Below are 22,376 nucleotides of genomic sequence, written 5' to 3' on the forward strand. Positions count from 1 at the left end.
AACCGGCATATGAACCACAGCCTGGCTAGTCAGGAACTGATTTTAGGGGCCTATCCAGTGCCTTCTTGCAGACAGGCAGGGGTCTAATGGTAATCCCCCTTATGTATGATGGGCAGCAGTTAAACAGTCTTAGACCCCTAACACTTAATATATTATAACTAGATTTGATGATTCAAGTTAATGAACCTATCTATATTATCATTAGACGCAGCCTGCGTTACAGTTCTGAAGTGTTAATGTTATATTCTTCTTTCAGGAATGTGTATCAGTGGCGTTGAAGAAGCATGGAGGAGATCAACGCCTTGCAACGCTGCTGTCCAGGTAGGGACCTACTCAAGTCTTGAACACGTCAGCACACACTAGGACATATCATACCCCCGGCTGGGATTGAACCCGCGGTCATAGTCTCAAAACTCCAGCCCGCCGCGACGGGCTGGAGTTTTGATAAATCTCTGATAAATCTATTTACTCATGTGCAAGTTCACAGAACCAGATTATTTTGTTGTATATCTTGGTGAAAAATGGTCTGGTGATCCCTACAAGATGTGCGAAAAAGGCATTCATGTATACTTCAGGACTTTTATTAGAGGAAACGTTTCGCCACGAGTGTTAGAACTGAAGAAGTCATTCGTGGCGAAACGTGTCCTTTAATAAATGTCCTGAACTGTACTTAAGTGCCTTTTTTCACAATGTCTTATTGTTCGCTTAAGTGTCTTTTTAAACCACTTGTCGGTCCTTGTATATAAGGTTTATATTAGTGTTTATTGACGTACAGCATGTATGTATATGCAGAAACACGTACATGTACGCACACATAAGCTGCGTTCGCTCATGTGACGTATGAACGTACACGACTACCCATGTACACACAAACAGTAATCCTACATATGTGTGCATATACAGAAATAAACAAGTGTACACATAAAGCGTTCCTTCACGTGCACCGTGTACGTATATACATACACATGTGCACACACAAGCAGCGTTTCTTCACGTAGAGCATGTGCTTACACAGGTGCACGTACATGTGTAAATATCTCCTGGTGATGACAATACCTCAGAGGAAGGTGTTCGTGCTGTATGTTACAGGCGAGAGAGTCAGTGTCAGCACCTGCAGTCACCCATCACTGTGTTGACGTAGGGAACACCAGAATAAGAGAGTCACCCATCATTGTGTTGTCACACAGAAAACTAGAGAAAAAGCGGATGAGACACAAACTAAAGAAAGTAACATAAGAGCAGTTTTAAGGGATGCTAAACTAAAGGTAGCATCACCCATTGTAGTGGTCAGGGAAACGGCACAGTGACTCCTAATGCGGGCCTTAGATGATGACCTCTTACGCCGTAGTTACACATAAGATGGCCTACCCCAGCTAAGTTTTACATCTTAAAATGAGAAAGTTTAGGTCCCTAGGCCCCTGCTTGTAGACATTAAAAATACGCGGCAGCATTTGTACCTCACTCCGAAGGTGGGCTTCAGTCGTGAATCATAAGAACATAAGAAAGAAAGAACACTGCATCAGGCCTACTGGCCCATGCCATGTAGGTCCAAGTCGCCTACCGGCTTATGCCACTGACCCAACATAGTCAGATCCAGGTCACATCCACTTAAGCCACTGGGCCAGCTGGCTACAATAAGATTCAACCAACTAGGTATTTATACACAATAGGAAGGTTAGCGTGGACCACCACTGTGACCACAAATACAAGTTTTTACACATGAATCTCCCGCCAGTGTGGCCGTGACGAACTCTAGCTCAAGTCCCCTCAAAGCCGTCATCATGGCTCACGAAATCGTAGTAACAAGATTACAATCGTATTATTACGATTTTTGTGAGGAAGAGTGACATTTCGGTTCTTCCTGAGCCACTGTCAAATCCCACTGAGGAAATGTCCTAAATATAATTTATCTTCGTAAACTGGTGACAACTTAGTCACAATGACGAGAAAATGCAATACGAAAGCACTTAGAACCTACCAATGTTTTACATAACACGGGCCTTATAAATATTGTAAATAGGTATGTTACCCTAGAGCTGTATCAGCTGTATTTGAGGGGGGATGAATTAGACACGTGTACAAGACCTTTTTTGTAGACGTTTCGCCATCCAGTGGCTTTAGAAAAGTCTCCTTGAGTGAAACTTTGTATTAATGAGACTCGTCCATCTCACTATTAAACGTATAGCAAGCCAGGATAAGATAGTCACCCTTGGAGGTGTAGACACAGCATACAGGTCGTCTGGCAGTGTAGACACAGCATACAGGTCGTCTGGCAGTGTAGACACAGCATACAGGTCATGTCTGGCAGTGTAGACACAGCATACAGGTCGTCTGGCAGTGTAGACACAACATACAGGTCATGTCTGGCAGTGTAGACACAGCATACAGGTCATGTCTGGCAGTGTAGACACAGCATACAGGTCATGTCTGGCAGTGTAGACACAGCATACAGGTCATGTCTGGCAGTGTAGACACAACATACAGGTCATGTCTGGCAGTGTAGACACAGCATACAGGTCGTCTGGCAGTGTAGACACAACATGCAAGTCATGACTCATTGTTGATACACCATAATAGTCATACCACAAAACCAGAAGAAACACGGTAAGTGAAAGAATTAAAAGCAGTGATAGAATGCGTAATTAATGGGACGCAACTGAGGCACTAGCCTGGTTACCCACATAAAAGACGCCCCTCCACAAAAGGGATTCCTCCACAAAAGGGATTCCTCCACAAAAGGGATTCCTCCACAAAAGGGATTCCTCCACAAAAGGGATTCCTCCACAAAAGGGATTCCTCCACAAAAGGGATTCCTCCACAAAAGGGATTCCTCCACAAAAGGGATTCCTCCACAAAAGGGATTCCTCCACAAAAGGGATTCCTCCACAAAAGGGATTCCTCCACAAAAGGGATTCCTCCACAAAAGGGATCCCTCCACAAAAGGGATCCCTCCACAAAAGGGATCCCTCCACAAAAGGGATCCCTCCACAAAAGGGATCCCTCCACAAAAGGGATCCCTCCACAAAAGGGATCCCTCCACAAAAGGGATCCCTCCACAAAAGGGATCCCTCCACAAAAGGGATCCCTCCACAAAAGGGATCCCTCCACAATAGGGATCCCTCCACAATAGGGATCCCTCCACAAAACTGGTCCCTCCACAAAACTGGTCCCTCCACAAAAGGGGATCCCTCCACACAAGGGGTCCCTTCACAATGGAGTCTCCACACAAAATGGGTCACTACACAAAAGGTGTTCCACAAAGCAGCGTTCTGAGTAATCCGGGAACAAAAACATGCGCTGGAAAATCAGTGATAACACACACACACACACACACACACACACACACACACACACACACACACACACACACACACACACACACACACACACACACACAGGGGCAGAGGGGGAGGAGGGGTTGCTCTGCTCGTAAAAAACCGATGGAAATTCGAGAAAATAGGAGGCATAGACGAGACAGGAGAAAGGGACTACATTGTAGGTACACTTCAGTCTGGGGAGCACAAGGTGGTCATTGCAGTGATGTATAATCCACCACAGAACTGCAGGAGGCCAAGAGAGGAATATGAAGAGAGCAACAGAGCAATGGTGGACACACTTGCTGAGGTGGCAAGAAGAGCTCACTCCAGCAGAGCAAAGTTGCTGGTTATGGGTGATTTCAACCACAGGGAGATTGACTGGGAAAGGGGGAATATTTAGAAGTGAATGGGAGGAAAAACATAGTTTTAAAAGGGGAAGAAAAACCAGGAAGAGAGAGGGAGAGGATTGTAGCACATGAAGAGGCGGGGCCAGGAGCGGGGAGCCGACCCCTGTCCAATTGGTGAGACAAAAAAGGATTAAATAAAAACCCAAAAAAACCCCCGAAGAAACAGCGCAAACCAAACAAACCCAAAAACCACAAAAAAAACAACACAAAACAACGCCCAAAAACCCCCAAACCACACAAGAAACACGCGGGACAACAACAAAACAACCACAAAAAACAAAACAACAGGGGGAATTGAAGGTACAGCAGAGCCAGAGTGGGAAAGGAAACACGGGGAAAAAGGGAATTAAAAAAAGGGATGAATCACAGGGATTTTAGAATTTTTCTTACCCAGGAGTGGGAGGAAATTTTTGGGGGGAAGGGAGAGGGAGGGTGGTCCTAAAAAATTTTTAACAATTGAAACCAACCAAGGAGGACAAAGAAAAGAAAAAAGGGGGGATGGACTCCCCCCCCAAACCCTCCTGGTGGGTCAAAGGGAGTACAAAAACACCAACAACAAAAAAATAAACCCGGGAAAAGGGAAAACCAACCTGTGGAAACCCGGGTTTTCGTTACGGAGAAACCGGGGATTTTTGACTAAAAGGGGGAAGAAATCCAAGAATATCAGGCTGTCCCACTGGGACCGAAAAAGAAGAAAAAAAATTTCTTGACAAACACGCGAAAGTATGTGGCGCCGGTAAGGCGTACAACATTTCAGACGTCTTTAAAGCGCCCCCCTTAAGGGGCCTGATTCCTCCGGATGAGTTGAAATTTTTGTACAATCCAAAAACACGCGGCATAAAACCCCGCTTTTTAATTTTTAACCGCACAACTGTTGAGCCAAGGCCCAGCATCAAAATCCCTACCCAACTCCTCCACCTTTTTCCCAGACATCCCACCCCACCCCCCACCTGAGATTTTTACGCCTTCCTAGCCATTCTGTTTTGTTCCATCCTTTTGGGGTGAAACCCCCCCAACAGCATTGTTTTCCACATCCCAGGCCAGAACAAAAAGGGGTAGAAATAAAACAACGGGGGGAAATTAAGCCCCCAGTTTTTGGGAATAACATACGAAATTAGTGTTAAGGGGGAAGTCCGGAGATTCTTCCAGAGGAAGACTCGGCAGAGCCAAATCCAGAAGAATTCACTTTTTCCGTTTTGAAATTGCAGGTTTCGAGGAGGGGGATTGTAAAAAAGAAAGACCAGAGCTTCTTAAACTCCCCTTGTTGTTTTTTCATGATTCTTTTACCCCCCCAACCCCAAAAAACCAAACCCAAAAAACCCAAAGAAAGATGGGGACAAGCGGATGGGGAGATGCCGGGGAAGGGAACTATTTTGGCCTGGGGAGTAGGGGATATATTTTTAGCCTGAGGATGGGGGAATATTTTGGCCCGAGTGGGGATCTTTTTTAACCTGGGGAGGGGGGGTAAAGGGGGATAGGGAAGCCTGGGGAGTAGGGGATACTATTTTAAGCCTGGGGAGTAGGGGATACTATTTTAAGCCTGGGGAGTAGGGGATACTATTTTAAGCCTGGGGAGTAGGGGATACTATTTTAAGCCTGGGGAGTAGGGGATACTATTTTAAGCCTGGGGAGTAGGGGACACTATTTTAATCCTGGGCAGTAGGGGACACTATTTTAAGCCTGGGCAGTAGGGGACACTATTTTAATCCTGGGCAGTAGGGGACACTATTTTAATCCTGGGCAGTAGGGGACACTATTTTAATCCTGGGCAGTAGGGGACACTATTTTAATCCTGGGCAGTATGGGACACTATTTTAATCCTGGACAGTAGGGGACACTATTTTAATCCTGGGCAGTAGAGGACACTATTTTAATCCTGGGCAGTAGGGGACACTATTTTAATCCTGGGCAGTAGGGGACACTATTTTAATCCCGGGCAGTAGGGGACACTATTTTAATCCCGGGCAGTAGAACACACTATGAGAGGGAAGGTCAACCGGTACATTGGTCCGGGACTCGACTGGAAAACTAGAACTGGAAACTTTAGATTTGTTAAGTTTATTAACATACTACAAACTTTGTGATATATTTCTAAATATTTGTGTTAGTTTGAGAATATTGCTGACATTTCCAGCTACAGCAGCGTCAGCAGAAACATGTGTGTGTGTCAAACCCGACTTGTTGATTTAGCAAGCTTTGCCAAAGAAATTGATTTTGATAGTGTCATTAGAAATTTTGGAGAGAAAAAAAGCCAGAGAAGCTCGTTTCACTAAGTCCAAGTAGCCTTCAAGAATTTATTTTAATTTCAAAGAACTTATTAAACGTTTAAAAATTTAAACACTTGTATAGTTATAGGTCAACAAAAATGTTCAAGATCTATTAAGTATATGTATAAAGTATATGTTTTGTGGTCATTCTGCTGCCCAGGAAATGAATTTATGAAAATTTACTAGTGGCTTTAATGGACTTCAGATTCTTAATTTTCAAAGAAGTCTCAGCCTGCCCCCAGGGGCTCCACAACAGTCTTGTTCCACCTTTCAAAATTTCACTTGGAGGCCCTGGTAGAGGACACAGTCTTAAGCCTGGCGGGTGGAGAGTGCAGCTGAAGACAGTACTGGGGTAGAGGACTGTATAATAGTGGGTAGACTTGATCTCTGTCTCGTGTCTCTCTCTATCTTGTCTCCTCTTAACCTTCCTCATCTTCCACCCTTGCTCTCATTAATTCACCTTCTTCGCCCTATCTCACTTCCCCCTCACAGTTAGAGTTCCTGGCGGATATTTTACGAGCTGCGAGCTACGAAGTACGTGCTGCGAACTACGAGCTACGAACTACGAGCTGCGAGCTACGAACTACGAACTACGAGCTGCAAACTACGAACTACGTGCTGCGAGCCTCGAACTACGAGCTACGAGCTGCGAACTACGAGCTACAAACTACGAGCTACGAACTACGAGCTACAAACTACGAACTACGAGCTACGAACTACGAGCTACGAACTACGAGCTACGAACTACGAGCTACGAACTACGAGCTACGAACTACGAGCTGCGAACTACGAGCTACGAACTACGAGCTGCGAACTACGAGCTACGAACTACGAGCTCCCACCTTCAGCTCAGCTGTCACTTTGCCTCTAGCAAGTTTTATATTATAAATTATATTAATGAGGAAGCGCTAAATCTGTAGGACTCGCACAGGGGGGGGGGGAGGGCAGGCAAGGGAAGTTCCTTGACTCTGGTGAGGGGCTCTTGATCTAGGGAATTGTATCTGTGCTCCAGTTCCTTGAATTAAACCTGAATACCTTCCACTCCCCCTCCACAGGGGCTGCATAATCCTACGGGTTTAGCGCTTCCCATTATAATGATGTTAATCTAGGAATGGGAAACAATCAGCTTTGATCAGAAAAAAGAGTGGCTCGAAATCCTCGGATTAAAATCAGGATCAACAGCCTCAAGGCATATCCTCTGAAGTGAAATATATATATGTCGTGCCGAATATGTAAAACTTGCGATTTTGGCTTAAATAGCAACTCTCTTCTTACCGAATAAGGCAAGCGAAAATTTGTGTATGCAATAATTTCGCAAAAGTCTGTAGATGAATGGTTCAGAGGACCGACATGTTGATAAATTAGACACATGTGCAACTCTTGGGTATCTCTATTGAGGAAACGTTTCGCCATTCATCTACAAATCTGTCAGACACTGCAACTTCTTGGGATCTTAATACTTAGGAATTCTTCGCTTGCCTAACCCTTGGGCACGACCTGCTTCCACATTGAACAAATGTGACACCACCTATGACTGCTGCACCTCTCCTGCCATACGGTTTATAAGCTGCTTCTCCACTCATATGCCGTATTCTATTCAAGATTGATGGACTGAACACATCGACTCAAGGTTGAGGGACTGATTACCTCATTCTCCTCCTGTTCTTCAAGTTTCTCCTACGTATGGACTGATGAAGCCACTGTGTGGCGAAACGTTTCCTCAATACAGATACCCAAGAGTTGCATATGTGTCTAATTTATCATTCGCAAAAGTCATTCTAAACTTAACGAAAAAATATATTTCATTGTGTTTATTATTAAATTATTGTAAACGTATCTAAAATATATTTAGTCGGATTAGACTAAATTAAATTGCGCTTGTTATAATAAGGTTAGGTAAGTTTTCTAAGGTACTTTTGGTACAAAATTATTAATTTTTACATTAACATACATGAAAAAAATATGCCTTTAAACGTGAAGATTTAGACATATGTGAAACATCTGATCTTTATTGTAGATGTTTCGCCATCCAGTTGCGAAACGCTCTTCAATAGAAATTCAAAGATATAATGTGAAGACTGTAGAACTATATATAAAAGATGAGGTAATTAGTCCCTCAGCGTCTGTGAGCCCTAATTTTCATTTGCTTATTTAATATCTATTGTGAAAATGTAGTGAAAATAGTGGTGACTGAGGCGGAATGAGACAGGTGTTTGTGAATGTGGTGTTGCCTGCCCGTCTTGTGGTAACATAGGGAGGGAGGGTTGGTGGCGGGAGCCTTCACAACATTACCCAGTTTCTTGTTAATTATAACATATCTGAAACCAGAATGTTTCTGAAAATTTGAGAGGGTTTCGAAATGTTGCATCGAGTGAAACCTTGAGAGGGTTTCGAAATGTTGCATCGAATAAAGTACAATAATACTGTAGTATACAATAGCACTAAAGTAACACTACAGTATACAATAACACTACAGTATACAGCAACACTACAGTATACAGCAACACTACAGTATACAGCAACACTACAGTATACAATAACACTACAGTATACAATAACACTACAGTATACAGTAACACTACAGTATACAGCAACACTACAGTATACAAGAACACTACAGTACCTGGAGTTTACCTGGAGAGAGTTCCGGGGGTCAACGCCCCCGCGGCCCGGTCTGTGACCAGGCCGCCTGGTGGATCAGAGCCTGATCAACCAGGCTGTTGCTGCTGGCTGCACGCAAACCAACGTACGAGCCACAGCCCGGCTGATCAGGAACTGACTTTAGGTGCTTGTCCAGTGCCAGCTTGAAGACTGCCAGGGGTCTGTTGGTAATCCCCCTTATGTGTGCTGGGAGGCAGTTGAACAGTCTCGGGCCCCTGACACTTATTGTATGGTCTCTTAACGTGCTAGTGACACCCCTGCTTTTCATTGGGGGGATGTTGCATCGTCTGCCAAGTCTTTTGCTTTCGTAGTGAGTGATTTTCGTGTGCAAGTTCGGTACTAGTCCCTCTAGGATTTTCCAGGTGTATATAATCATGTATCTCTCCCTCCTGCGTTCCAGGGAATACAGGTTTAGGAACCTCAAGCGCTCCCAATAATTGAGGTGTTTTATCTCCGTTATGCGCGCCGTGAAAGTTCTCTGTACATTTTCTAGGTCGGCAATTTCACCTGCCTTGAAAGGTGCTGTTAGTGTGCAGCAATATTCCAGCCTAGATAGAACAAGTGCCCTGAAGAGTGTCATCATGGGCTTGGCCTCCCTAGTTTTGAAGGTTCTCATTATCCATCCTGTCATTTTTCTAGCAGATGCGATTGATACAATGTTATGGTCCTTGAAGGTGAGATCCTCCGACATGATCACTCCCAGGTCTTTGACGTTGGTGTTTCGCTCTATTTTGTGGCCAGAATTTTTGTATACTACAGTATACAATAACACTACAGTATACAATAACACTACAGTATACAATAACACTACAGTATACAATAACACTACAGTATACAATAACACTACAGTATACAATAACACTATAGTATACAATAACACTATAGTATACAAGAACACTATAGTATACAAGAACACTATAGTATACAAGAACACTATAGTATACAATAACACTACATTATACAATAACACTACAGTAACGCTACAGTATACAGTAACACTACAGTATACAATAACACTACAGTATACAATAACACTACAGTAACGCTACAGTATACAGTAACACTACAGTATACAATAACACTACAGTAACACTACAGTATACAATAACACTACAGTAACACTACAGTATACATTAACACTACAGTATACAACACTACAGTATACAATAACACTACAGTATACAATAACACTACAGTAACACTACAGTATACAGTAACACTACAGTAACACTACAGTATACATTAACACTACAGTATACAACACTACAGTATACAATAACACTACAGTATACAATAACACTACAGTAACACTACAGTATACAATAACACTACAGTATACAGTAACACTACAGTATACAACACTACAGTATACAATAACACTACAGTAACACTACAGTATACAATAACACTACAGTAACACTACAGTATACAATAACACTACAGTAACACTACAGTATACAATAACACTACAGTAACACTACAGTATACAATAACACTACAGTATACAGTAACACTACAGTAACACTACAGTATACAGTAACACTACAGTAACACTACAGTATACAACACTACAGTATACAATAACACTACAGTATACAATAACACTACAGTAACGCTACAGTATACAGTAACACTACAGTATACAGTAACACTACAGTAACACTACAGTAACACTACAGTATACAATAACACTACAGTAACACTACAGTATACAATAACACTACAGTATACAGTAACACTACAGTATACAATAACACTACAGTAACACTACAGTATACAATAACACTACAGTATACAGTAACACTACAGTATACAATAACACTACAGTAACACTACAGTATACAATAACACTACAGTAACACTACAGTATACAATAACACTACAGTATACAATAACACTACAGTAACACTACAGTATACAATAACACTACAGTAACACTACAGTAACACTACAGTATACAATAACACTACAGTAACACTACAGTATACAATAACACTACAGTAACACTACAGTATACAATAACACTACAGTAACACTACAGTAACACTACAGTATACAATAACACTACAGTATACAATAACACTACAGTAACACTACAGTATACAATAACACTACAGTATACAATAACACTACAGTAACACTACAGTATACATTAACACTACAGTATACAGTAACACTACAGTATACAACACTACAGTATACAATAACACTACAGTAACACTACAGTATACAACACTACAGTATACAATAACACTACAGTAACACTACAGTATACAAGAACACTACAGTATACAGTAACACTACAGTATACAAGAACACTACAGTATACAGTAACACTACAGTATACAACACTACAGTATACAATAACACTACAGTAACACTACAGTAACACTACAGTATACAGTAACACTACAGTAACACTACAGTAACACTACAGTATACAGTAACACTACAGTAACACTACAGTATACAGTAACACTACAGTAACACTACAGTAACACTACAGTATACAGTAACACTACAGTATACAAGAACACTACAGTATACAGTAACACTACAGTATACAAGAACACTACAGTATACAGTAACACTACAGTATACAACACTACAGTATACAATAACACTACTTATGTCATGTGGGTTTTCGATACGTGGATGGGTAAAAATACTCACGTAGGCTGGTAGTACGTATAATATATAACGGGAAGTATGGAAAGCGCCAACAGCCAACCTGTCTCTCTCTGCTGCCTAACTACGACTGACCCATAGTGCCTATGGGTGAGGGTGTTTGAAATCCTGCTATGGTCAGCAGCAATATGAATACAGTCAATGATTCACACAGACGGTTGGTAGTGAGTCATCTACTGGTACACTGGTTACTGGTAACTGGTTACTAGGAACTGGTACTACTACTGAGAGCTCGGCGACGCTAACGTATGTCGTCCCGACATACAACTAATACAAACTAGAGACGGCAGGTGTACGGCTTGGGCTGATTCTATACAATGTCAAAGTACACAACAATTGAACATTATAACATACATAAGTAGAATATTGGAATGGAAGCTTACATAATTGAAACTGTAATAAAACTGTAATGCAATACAAGGTATAATATAGCACAACTCATCGAATGAAACTCAACGTTGGGATTACACAATAGAAGTGATAAAAAAAAATTTGATCGATCGATCTGTATTCATGTGATCTACGGATTCTGAGGAAGGAATATATACAAAGAAAGAAGTGTTTAACAGAAAGGCAGATTCGGTGCACTCAAATCTAGACTGTTAACTCTCAGAATTCGGAGAGAACGTGAACACAAAAAAAAAAATTCTTGAATACTGATAAGTTGATACTGTAATTATTCATCTATACAGGTTATTTACATTTAACCCCAACTCTGCTAGGGTGAGATTGATATATGCAGAATGGGTGTCATCTCTGGGAGGATCAAACTCTGTTGCACTGGCTAACTCATGCTGTATTTGAGGCAAATCTGAATTGGAAGTAACAAATGATACTTGAGGATTTCTCAATACCTGTCGTGTACATAGGGAATAACGACATTCAGGTTGATCGTCTGACTGAGTATCAGAGGTAGAGAGTACAGGATCAGGAGGATTGTCAGAGTCTGTCACATTAGTCTGGGTTGGAGCATCATTATCATCACATACTAACTTCATATGATCTAAATGCGATTCTTTATACTGACCAGTACTAATTTCTCTAACCTTATACTTATTACCAGTGATATGTTCAACTACTCGATAAGGACCAACAAACTTTTGATCAAGCTTAGGCATTGCAGACGTTTTGTTAAAGTTAGTCAGCATAACTCTCGAACCTACTTTGATTTTGGATGGCTTTGCTCGAGTGTTTGCGACTCTTGTAAATTCTGCTGTTGATTTATGAAGTGTTTCACGGATTCTTCTAAAAACACTTTGAGCTAAGCTGGTACGAGTTGCTATGAAATCATCAGGGTTGTAATTTGGTTTCGGATTAGAATATAGCAACTCATAAGGCAAACGTTTATCTACACCATACAATGCATAATGTGGAGTGTCACCTATAGAAACATTGTAAGCAGAATTTATAGCACACTGCACATCAGGTATAACTTCATCCCAAGTTTCACTGTTGGGATTGATAGTGGCTCTCAAGACATCAAGTACTTTCTTATTGGTACGTTCCGCTAACCCATTGCTGGCAGGATGATGAGGAACAATGGTGGATTTAGAGATCTTGTACAAGGTGCACAAATTTTCAAGAATCTCATTACAGAATTCACCTCCATTATCTGTTACTAGGGACTTAGGGGTGGTATGCCTGCAGATAATGCGTTCTTTAAACGCTTTAGCTACTGTCTCGGCAGTCTTATCTGCAATAGGAACTAACTCACAATATCTGGTGAAATGGTCTACCATAACACATAGATGTTTGTTGCCCTGGAGGGAACATTGGAAATTAGTTAACAAATCTAGCGCAACTCTTTCCCACGGTTCGCTAGTGGTTGGATACACTTGGATTGGATTAGGACCATTAGCATTACCTTTATGTTGCATGCAGACACTACATTTCTTAACATACTCAGAAATATCAGTTGCCATACGAGGCCAAAAGTATTTCAATCTGGCTTGTTTTACTGAACGATCCATACCAGGGTGCGCAACACCTGGTACATCGTGAACTAGCTGTAAGGCTACATTCACTAGTGACTGTGGAATTACTAACTGGTAAACTCTTCTGCTAGGAGTACCCAACTCGGCTGTTCGATACAGTAATTCTTGGTTCATGACAAAGTCACTGATGGGTGCTGGTGGCTTCACAGTCAGAATAAGATCTTCCTGGAGCAGGAATCGAATCACACCAGACCACATGGGATCTGTTCGTTGAGCATTCTTTACATCCTCAGCACTAAATGGAGGGTCTGCAGTTACTATACTAACATGTCGCGATAAGGCATCTGCGACTACATTTGACTTGCCAGGTAAGTGTTCAAAGGTGGGATTGAACTCTTGGATAGTCAAGGTCCATCTGGCTAACCTTCCAGTAGGTTGTTTGTTCTGGAATAAAGGTATCAGTGGAGCGTGGTCTGTCAAGACATGAACAGAGTACTGATAAATAATGTCTCGGAAGTGCTTTAAAGACCATACTATTGCTAAAGCTTCTTGCTCAGTTACTGTATAATTACGTTCAGCCTTTGTAAGGACTCGGCTAGCAAATGCAACTGCGTTGTACTTGCCATCAGTCTTCTGAGCTAGTACGGCACCTATGCCAATAGAACTAGCATCAGTTGTCAGATAGAAGGGCTTAGAAAAATCTGGAAATTTCAAAATTGGAGCAGATGTTAGCTTTTCTTTTAGAGTTTGGAATGCTCTTTCTTGACGGAAGGTCCAAACAAAAGGAGCATCTTTCTTAAGCAACTCAGTTAGAGGAGCAGCTATGGAAGAAAAATTGGCAATGAAAGATCTATAAAAACCTGCTAAGCCCACAAAGGATCTTACGGCATCAGCAGTTTTGGGTGTTGGAAAATTTAGTACTGCAGTTACTTTACTTTGGTCAGTCGTAACCCCTCTAGGAGTGACTACGTGACCAAGAAACTTAATTTCTGATCTGAAAAATTGACATTTAGACAGTTTGATCTTTAAATTGGCTTCTTCAAGCTTACCAAGTACTACATCAAGTCTTTTCAAGTGTGTATCCACGTCTTTAGACATGACGATTACGTCATCTAAGTACACCATAAGTGCATTACCTATGAGACCTCTAAAGATATTAGTCATGAGCCTTGAGAACGTGATAGGGGAGGATCGTAATCCAAACGCCATATGGAGGAAGTGATAATGACCTGTAGGAGTGGAGAATGCAGTTAGCTCTTGGCTGTCCTCGTGAAGAGGGACTTGCCAAAACCCTTGTAACAAATCCAGGGTTGAAAAGACTTTATCTCCGATGTTACATAAAAGATCACCCAGTACAGGAAGTGGGAAGCGATCTGGGATAGTTTTCGCATTTAACTTCCTAAAGTCAATCACTGGGCGCCAAGTACCATCCTTCTTAGGTACTAGGATCAAGGGCGCATTCCAAGGTGAATTGCTAGGTGCAATAACTCCATCATCAAGCATTTGATTGATCAATTCTTCTGTGACAGCAACTTGTGAATGAGGCATTCTGTACGCAGGTATATAGATAGGTCTAGTACCAGGTTCAAGTGGAATACGATGGGACAATAAGTTCGTTATACCCATCTTCTCACCTGGTAAGGCAATGGCTTTACGACGTTTGTTCAACAGAGTCAACAAACGCTTGACTTCATCTGGGAAGTCAGTGGGAGCTAAGTCTTTCTCCTCAACTGGTGGAACAGATTGATCCAGTGAAGTGGATGAGGTCTCCCCGGTAGAAATAGCACCGACCCACTGGTCAGGTGACAACTCATCCTCTACCTGAACAGGGTAAGGATAGTGAACAAGGTCAACAAGATTGGTATTTGCTCTGAGACGAACACTGTGACCAGAAGTGTTAGCTAGGAAGAAATGGATCTTACTATCTCTTACAACATGTAAGGATGGTTCAACAAATAGACCTTTTACTTTGCAGGAATCACTGTCAACTAGGACGTTATCACCATCTGGAACACTAGGAACAACAACAGACACTCTAGTGAGGGCACTAGCTGCGACAGAAACGTCTTTCTGCAGACGGCATGTGACATCAACAAGAGATGGCATTACTAGTTGCAAGTAATCGTTTTCCGACAAGGCGTCCCCTGTGGAGAAACTACTACTTGAACTAGCAGACATTGCAGGGATAGGCTCAGCACTCAAGGTAGTCAGAGCGTCCTCGGACACTTGAGGTAACTGGACACTATCTTGCAAGTCTGAAGTTGCAGGAACACAGACAGGAGTGACAGGATCATCAGTGCCTGACCGCTTGGGTACGCTACTGGAAAATGCACTGGCCTGTAAGGACTTAATTCGAATGTCGTACTCTGCGGCAGTATGGCAGATCTCGGATCCAAGCTGGTAACCCCAAAATGGTACGATCAAGTCATCAATTTGGGCATGCCATCGATAAGGGTCGAGCACAATGCGTAAGTCTCGCATGGAAGCAAATCCCAGTAGAAGGTCACCAGGGAAAGTAATCTGGTCGACAACAAGGAAGGAAGCAGTGAAGTCTCTACCTTGGATAGAAAAAGTTAGGGAAGTCCGACCTCGGACACGCAGGTGAGAACCAGCTACTCCACTAAGGGAGGACACATGAGTCGGTTCTACGAGAAGGACATGTCGTAACTGCTTATCCCTAAACAAACTAGACCTGATAATATTGACTTGCGCACCAGAGTCCATGAACAAATGAACGGGCGCATTATGAACAGATGCTTGCACTATAGGGCCTATGGTTGCATTGGAAGTTATGTGCAAACAAAAAGGTGGATTGTCATCAGCAAAGATTTGTTCCACTTCATCCCCAAAATCATCTATGTCAGAGACATGTGAAGCAACATCATCAGCAGGATTGTCATTCTCGAGACTGCTTAAGGCTTCAAAGGAATTGTGAACGGGGATGGTGTACTCATTATCACCTACTGTCACCATGGGACGGTTTGACTGGGGCGCTCGAATTCCCCCGAATTGGAAGAATGAGCCTGGTTCTGGTTAGTTTGAGAACCACGATGTCTGTTTCCTCTACGGGTTCTGCGGTTGGAACGGCCACGGAAAGACCTAGAGTACTGAAGGTTGTAGAGAGCATTGCACTCAGATGTGTCATGTCCATGTATTCTATGATAAGTACAGTAGGGAAGATCTGACTGGTACTCATCATCAGTACGACGCCTCTTAGGGTAACTATCAGGACAATTAATTGCAATATGGCCACGGAAACCACAGTTGTAACAAGTCCGCTGACTATGGTTACTGAATGTACTATGAATACTACGAGGTTTATAATGACTCTGTACACTGGTCCTTGGTGATCGCTGAGATGGTTGACGACCACGATTTGTCGCTGTGGCGCAAACAAGAGGTGGTGCAGACTGAGGCATAGGTGTGAAATTACTTTTGATACATGGGAAAGTACCCTGGGGGCACAAGGAACGTACATGATTTAGGGCTGTAAGGGGTTCCATCGTCACAGTTGGAGGATTAGCCTCATAAGCACACACGGAAGCAGGCGGCATTAGTTCTTTGATTGCTCCAAAAGCTGCTATTTTAGCAAACGATGCTGTGGATGGTTTATCCTCGTCAGGGACAAAAGCTGAGGACTGGACAGCATTGATAAATGATGATAAAAGTTTGTCTAATCTAACAGCAAATGCACTCAACGATTCATTAGTCATGGGTGTAGCATTCACTAGTTCCCTAAGAACGACATATGGATCAGCTGTTTTTACTGGTACGAGGAAAGAACGAATCAGTTCCTCATATTGTGACCACTTAGTAAGATTCCTGAAGTCTCGCATATCAAGGAGATCAACAACGTGAACAGCAGCAGGGGATCGATGAAGAGCTTCTTTCGCAAGTCTGATAAGACTTTCCTCTGAAGGAGGACCTTCAACTAGAGCATTAACACGAGAACGAATGGCAGTAAACCATGCTTCAAGACTATGTACATGGCCATTGAATAAAGGTAACGCATCAAGGGAATCACGAGTAAAACTGTAGTGTCTCAGTGTCTGGGTCGGTCTGTCAGTCCATAAGGAACTGTGAGGACTGATGACAGGAGCAGCAGTAGCCTGAGAGGTCTGAGTGTCGACATTCACTAAAGTATCACTTGACGGTATGTGAGACATAATGGCAAAGAAGTTGCACAAGAACAAATAAGGCAAAAATAATGAACAATAAAAATGATAAAAAATGCTAAAATTAAAATAAGAGATGCAACTAATTCTGCAGAAGTAATAAAAAAAATGTCTAAGATACACTGCAAGAGGAAGAACAACTCAATGTAAAGGACTGCTGGACAAGATAAAAAAAAGTACATTGGAATTTACAAGTAAAAATATTACTGGAGACTGAATTAAATGCAAAATGAGCTGTCTGTACTCTTGCTAATAAAGAAATTAACTAATAAAACTGTAAATCAATGTAAAAAGTATAAAATAAAATCACTAAATTGTATGCAACGAGAGATAACTGGGAAATTTAAATATTTTCTAAGAATGCATAAACAAAATTAAAATATAATACAAAGACAACATGAGGAAAAATAATAAAATGAAAAACAAGACTCAAACAATAATGAACTGAGAATAATAATGCATAAAAATATCAATAAAAGAAAATAATTCACTGCAGAACAAGTGCAACAAAATAAGGTGCAGAAATAATCAATGCAGTAATAAAAGTTACACTGGGAAAATGTAGGTTAAATAATAAAATAAAAATATGAAGAAAAACTGATTGAACACTTTAACTCTTAATTGTAAATTAGACAAAACAATTTACTCAAACAGAGTAAAGAAAACACTTTACGTTAAAAAAGAAATTGAAATTACACTAAGAGTGAATTTGTTCAAAGAAATATGAAAAATATGAATAAAAATAAAACAAGAAACAAAACTGGAAGTGTAACACTTACAAGTGGCGGGGCACACAACACTTACAAGTGGCGGGGCACACAACACTTACAAGTGGCGGGGCACACAACACTTATTCACCTATTCATTTTTTTTTTTTAGTGTATTCTTACAACAAAATCTTGCTGTGACTGATACGACAAAAATTGCTGGCAAAAATAATGGTACACAAGTCTGCGAAAAGATCAGGGAATGAGACACTGCTGGTGTACGAAAAAAAGACACACATAGAAATAAATGGATAATTTGGTATACGACAAATACTGGAGAATACAATGCTGAAAGAACACAAGATAAAAATGAATAAATTACTTCACACGGAGTGACTGACTGGTACACTACACAATAATACTTACTACAGACAGAGAGTAGCATAAAAAACAGATAAAAATTATAAAAATGAAACACAAGAGATGAGCGATAACACTGAAAAAAATTGCAAAAATAATGAGTCAAAGAAACACTGAGTCTACACTGAAAATACAAGACTTAGAATACACAAGAAATTCACTATAAATGTCTCACACACGCAAATGTCTTTAAATGCAGGAAAATGTCGCTAGAAAATTATCACTGAAGTCTGGAGTAGAAGACGGGATGACTAGTGATGAGGGGAAGGTTGTCCTGCAGGTGATGACGCCTCCTACACTCACACTGTTGTCGTAAAAATGCGCTTTCTTGGTGAACTCACATAACTGGCTTTATCATTGGCGCTCAGCTACAATCTCTTGACCAATTATGTGAGCCAAAACAGTACTAGGACCCGGTACAAGGGTGGAAAAAGAAAAACCCCACAGGTAGATGAGGTGGGTGGCGGGTGGTGGTGGTGGTTGTGGTGGTGGGGGCAGCGGAACAAGCTGGCCCTGTGCGCTCTCACTGCCACGCACTTCTCACCACGCACAAGGTGGCTTAACTAAATCACAATGCCACAGGGATGATGAAGACCACTCTTACCAGCATCCAAGCACAAGCGATATATGAGACAATACTTCAGAGGAACTTGCGTGGCTTACTTCTCTCTCTCAGCTGGGTTAGGAAGCTGGGCTGGCTGACTGGCTTAACCCACGAGAATGGCTGACTGGAAGACGTGTAACGATGCACACAGCATGAAGGAGCAGGTGGATGACAGGAGACAGGCTGGATGGTAGGCTGAGGCAGGCTGACTAGCGTTCACTTCCACAGTCTGGCTTAATGACTGGCTTAATTGCAAAATCCGGGTCAACCCCTCGGAGATTGAAGCAATTAGCACACGAACTAAGCCAGGAAGCTTGAAAAACGGCTGCAACAGGCTTGCAGGCTGGAGTACACAGGGTGGTGTGGTGAGGGTAAGCTGCTAGCTGGAGGTGGCTGAGACGGTTCACCTCTGACCTGCCGGCAACCCACAAACAGTCTTCTAACGTCTGAAATACCCTTAAATCCACGCCCACACCGGTGCCACCATTTGTCATGTGGGTTTTCGATACGTGGATGGGGTAAAAATACTCACGTAGGCTGGTAGTACGTATAATATATAACGGGAAGTATGGAAAGCGCCAACAGCCGACCTGTCTCTCTCTGCTGCCTAACTACGACTGACCCATAGTGCCTACGGGTGAGGGTGTTTGAAATCCTGCTATGGTCAGCAGCAATATGAATACAGTCAATGATTCACACAGACTGTTGGTAGTGAGTCATCTACTGGTACACTGGTTACCAGTAACTGGTTACTAGGAACTGGTACTACTACTGAGAATTATGTCTGAAGGCTGGTGTGGCAACACTGCATGGTTGTATGGCTGGAGGCTGGTGTGGCAACACTGCATGGTTGTATGGCTGGAGGCTGGTGTGGCAACACTGCATGGTTGTATGGCTGGAGGCTGGTGTGGCAACACTGCATAGTTGTATGTCTGGAGGCTGGTGTGGCAACACTGTATGGTTGTATGTCTGAAGGCTGGTGTGGCAACACTGTATGGTTGTATGTCTGAAGGCTGGTGTGGCAACACTGCATGGTTGTATGTCTGAAGGCTGGTGTGGCAACACTGCATGGTTGTATGTCTGAAGGCTGGTGTGGCAACACTGTATGGTTGTATGTCTGAAGGCTGGTGTGGCAACACTGCATGGTTGTATGTCTGAAGGCTGGTGTGGCGGTACTATCCCTGGTAGTATGTTCAGTCTCTCAATCTTGATAGGTGTTCAGTCCCCAGCCTTAAGGAAGGGAAACTCGTATACTGAAGCAAGAGAAGAGGTGCAGCAATTGAAGACATCGTCAGATATGGGCGGAGCCCTCTTGGGGAAAGTAGGTCATGTGGTTCAACTCGATGTGACCCAATTTCACTAGTGGACCCGGCTCATCTGTGACGGTTTTCAATTACTACACCTCTCCTCCAGCTCCAGTATATAAATCTCTATCTTCGTTCAACTGCTTTATAGAATAATCTTAATTTTTAAAGGGGTGGAAGAGTAAGCCAGCGGAATGCCTCTGTCAGATGACCAAAAGCTACAGCAGCGAGTCATTATATGAATAAGATCAACGTCAGGAAACACTTGTCCTATTTCCTGACGAATCTTACCTAACCTAACATATCCATTTCAGATTTACCAAAGCTGAGGGACTGAACACGTACTAGAGTTGAGCGACTGAACACCTACCAAGGCTGAGGGACTGAACACGTCAGAATTATATAATCACATTTTCCACTGTCTCCAGAATATGATCTCTGAATTGGGTTGAAAAAAGATTGCTGGTTAGCGAGATATCTAGTCAGTACAGGCACCCAGGTACTGAACATGTGTGAGACAGCCATGACAATCGCAATAAACCCGTATGGTTTGACAGGAAAACAGTGACAACAAGAATTACACGAAGACACAGGGTGCCAGAAAAAAAAAGTATTTTGACAGTTTTGCTCACTTTATAGATTTATTAGACGAAAATAAAGCTCAGCACTGAACGACACGTCGTGACAGTAGACTTGCTCGACGACACAGAACCTGTGGACTCCACAAGACATTAATACCTCTCATATTCCACGAGAACGACTGAGCTTCTGTTGAAACTAAGCAAATAAAGTATGAAGAAGCCGCCCAGAGGAAAGTAAAAGCTGTATATTACACAAGTCTGAAAACATGTCAAAGAACACCAGGGGTGGTAGGGTGAGAGAGAGAGAGGAGGGAGAGAGAGGAGGGAGAGAGAGGAGGGAGAGAGAGGAGGGAGAGAGAGGAGGGAGAGAGAGGAGGGAGAGAGAGGAGGGAGAGAGAGGAGGGAGAGAGAGGAGGGAGAGAGAGGAGGGAGAGAGAGGAGGGAGAGAGAGGAGGGAGAGAGAGGAGGGAGAGAGAGGAGGGAGAGAGAGGAGGGAGAGAGGTAGGTAAAGCAAGGGATATAATAGTAGTTGCTGAGAGTGGCAGTGGGTAGGTTGGGAAGAGCGAAGGATTTACTCTGAAAGTGAATACTTTACTCAGTACGGGTGGGAACATCATGGAGTATTTCCTTAACATACCTGCTGTCCCTGTTCACCTAGCAAGTAAAATAGGTACCTGGGTGTTAGTCGACTAGTGTGGGTCGCATCCTGGAGATAAAATTGACCTAATTTACCCGAAATGCTGTGCATAACAAGGAGTTAGGACTGTATACCTTGTACATGTACTTGAAGAAATAAAGATCATTTATTATTATTATTATTATTATTATTATTATTATTATTATTATTATTATTATTATTATTACTGCTGGTGAGTTACTGGTGAGTGACTGTGGGTTCTTAAGGGATGGAGGCTGTCTAGAAGACTGGATGATTAACAACCCAGTTATGATAATTTGTGTTGTAACACAGCATCAGTACTGTCACTAACGTGCACTTTAGCAGGTAAAATTCTAAGTGTGTCAGAAATACTTTCAGCCTCCCTGAAATGCCTACGTATGAAATAAAAATAATTTTTCTCTAATTCAACCCAGAATGATTCGTTTTAAACTGCATTTTAAGGGAAAATTTGAGCAAAATCTTAATATTTCGTATGAACCGAAAAAAAAAATGATATTTTTCAGTATTTTCACAGTTTTTGTTTTAAGGTTTACGGGGATTTTAGAACATTTTAAATTTTCCATTAAATTTAAAAGAGTTTTCGTTTAAAATCCTTCAAGGAAAGTTCCTTGATGCTTGTGAGGGGCTCTTGA

At 42.0% G+C, this 22,376-nt stretch overlaps 1 protein-coding gene across 2 annotated transcripts in view; it reads left to right on the forward strand.

Moving 5' to 3' along the window:
- The first annotated feature begins 232 nt into the window (after positions 1 to 232).
- The window catches only part of LOC128702246 (octopamine receptor beta-2R), a 30,572-nt gene continuing 8,428 nt past the window's right edge, over positions 233 to 22,376 (forward strand). The window contains exon 1 of one of the 2 annotated variants that reach the window (XM_070102802.1): positions 233 to 321. The gene's annotated coding sequence lies outside the window, so the exon portion shown is untranslated. The remainder of the gene's footprint in view (positions 322 to 22,376) is intronic. The other variant, XM_070102803.1, reaches the window with a different exon arrangement.

This window comes from Cherax quadricarinatus, chromosome 83, assembly GCF_038502225.1.
Source record: "Cherax quadricarinatus isolate ZL_2023a chromosome 83, ASM3850222v1, whole genome shotgun sequence".
Taxonomy (NCBI): domain Eukaryota; kingdom Metazoa; phylum Arthropoda; class Malacostraca; order Decapoda; family Parastacidae; genus Cherax; species Cherax quadricarinatus.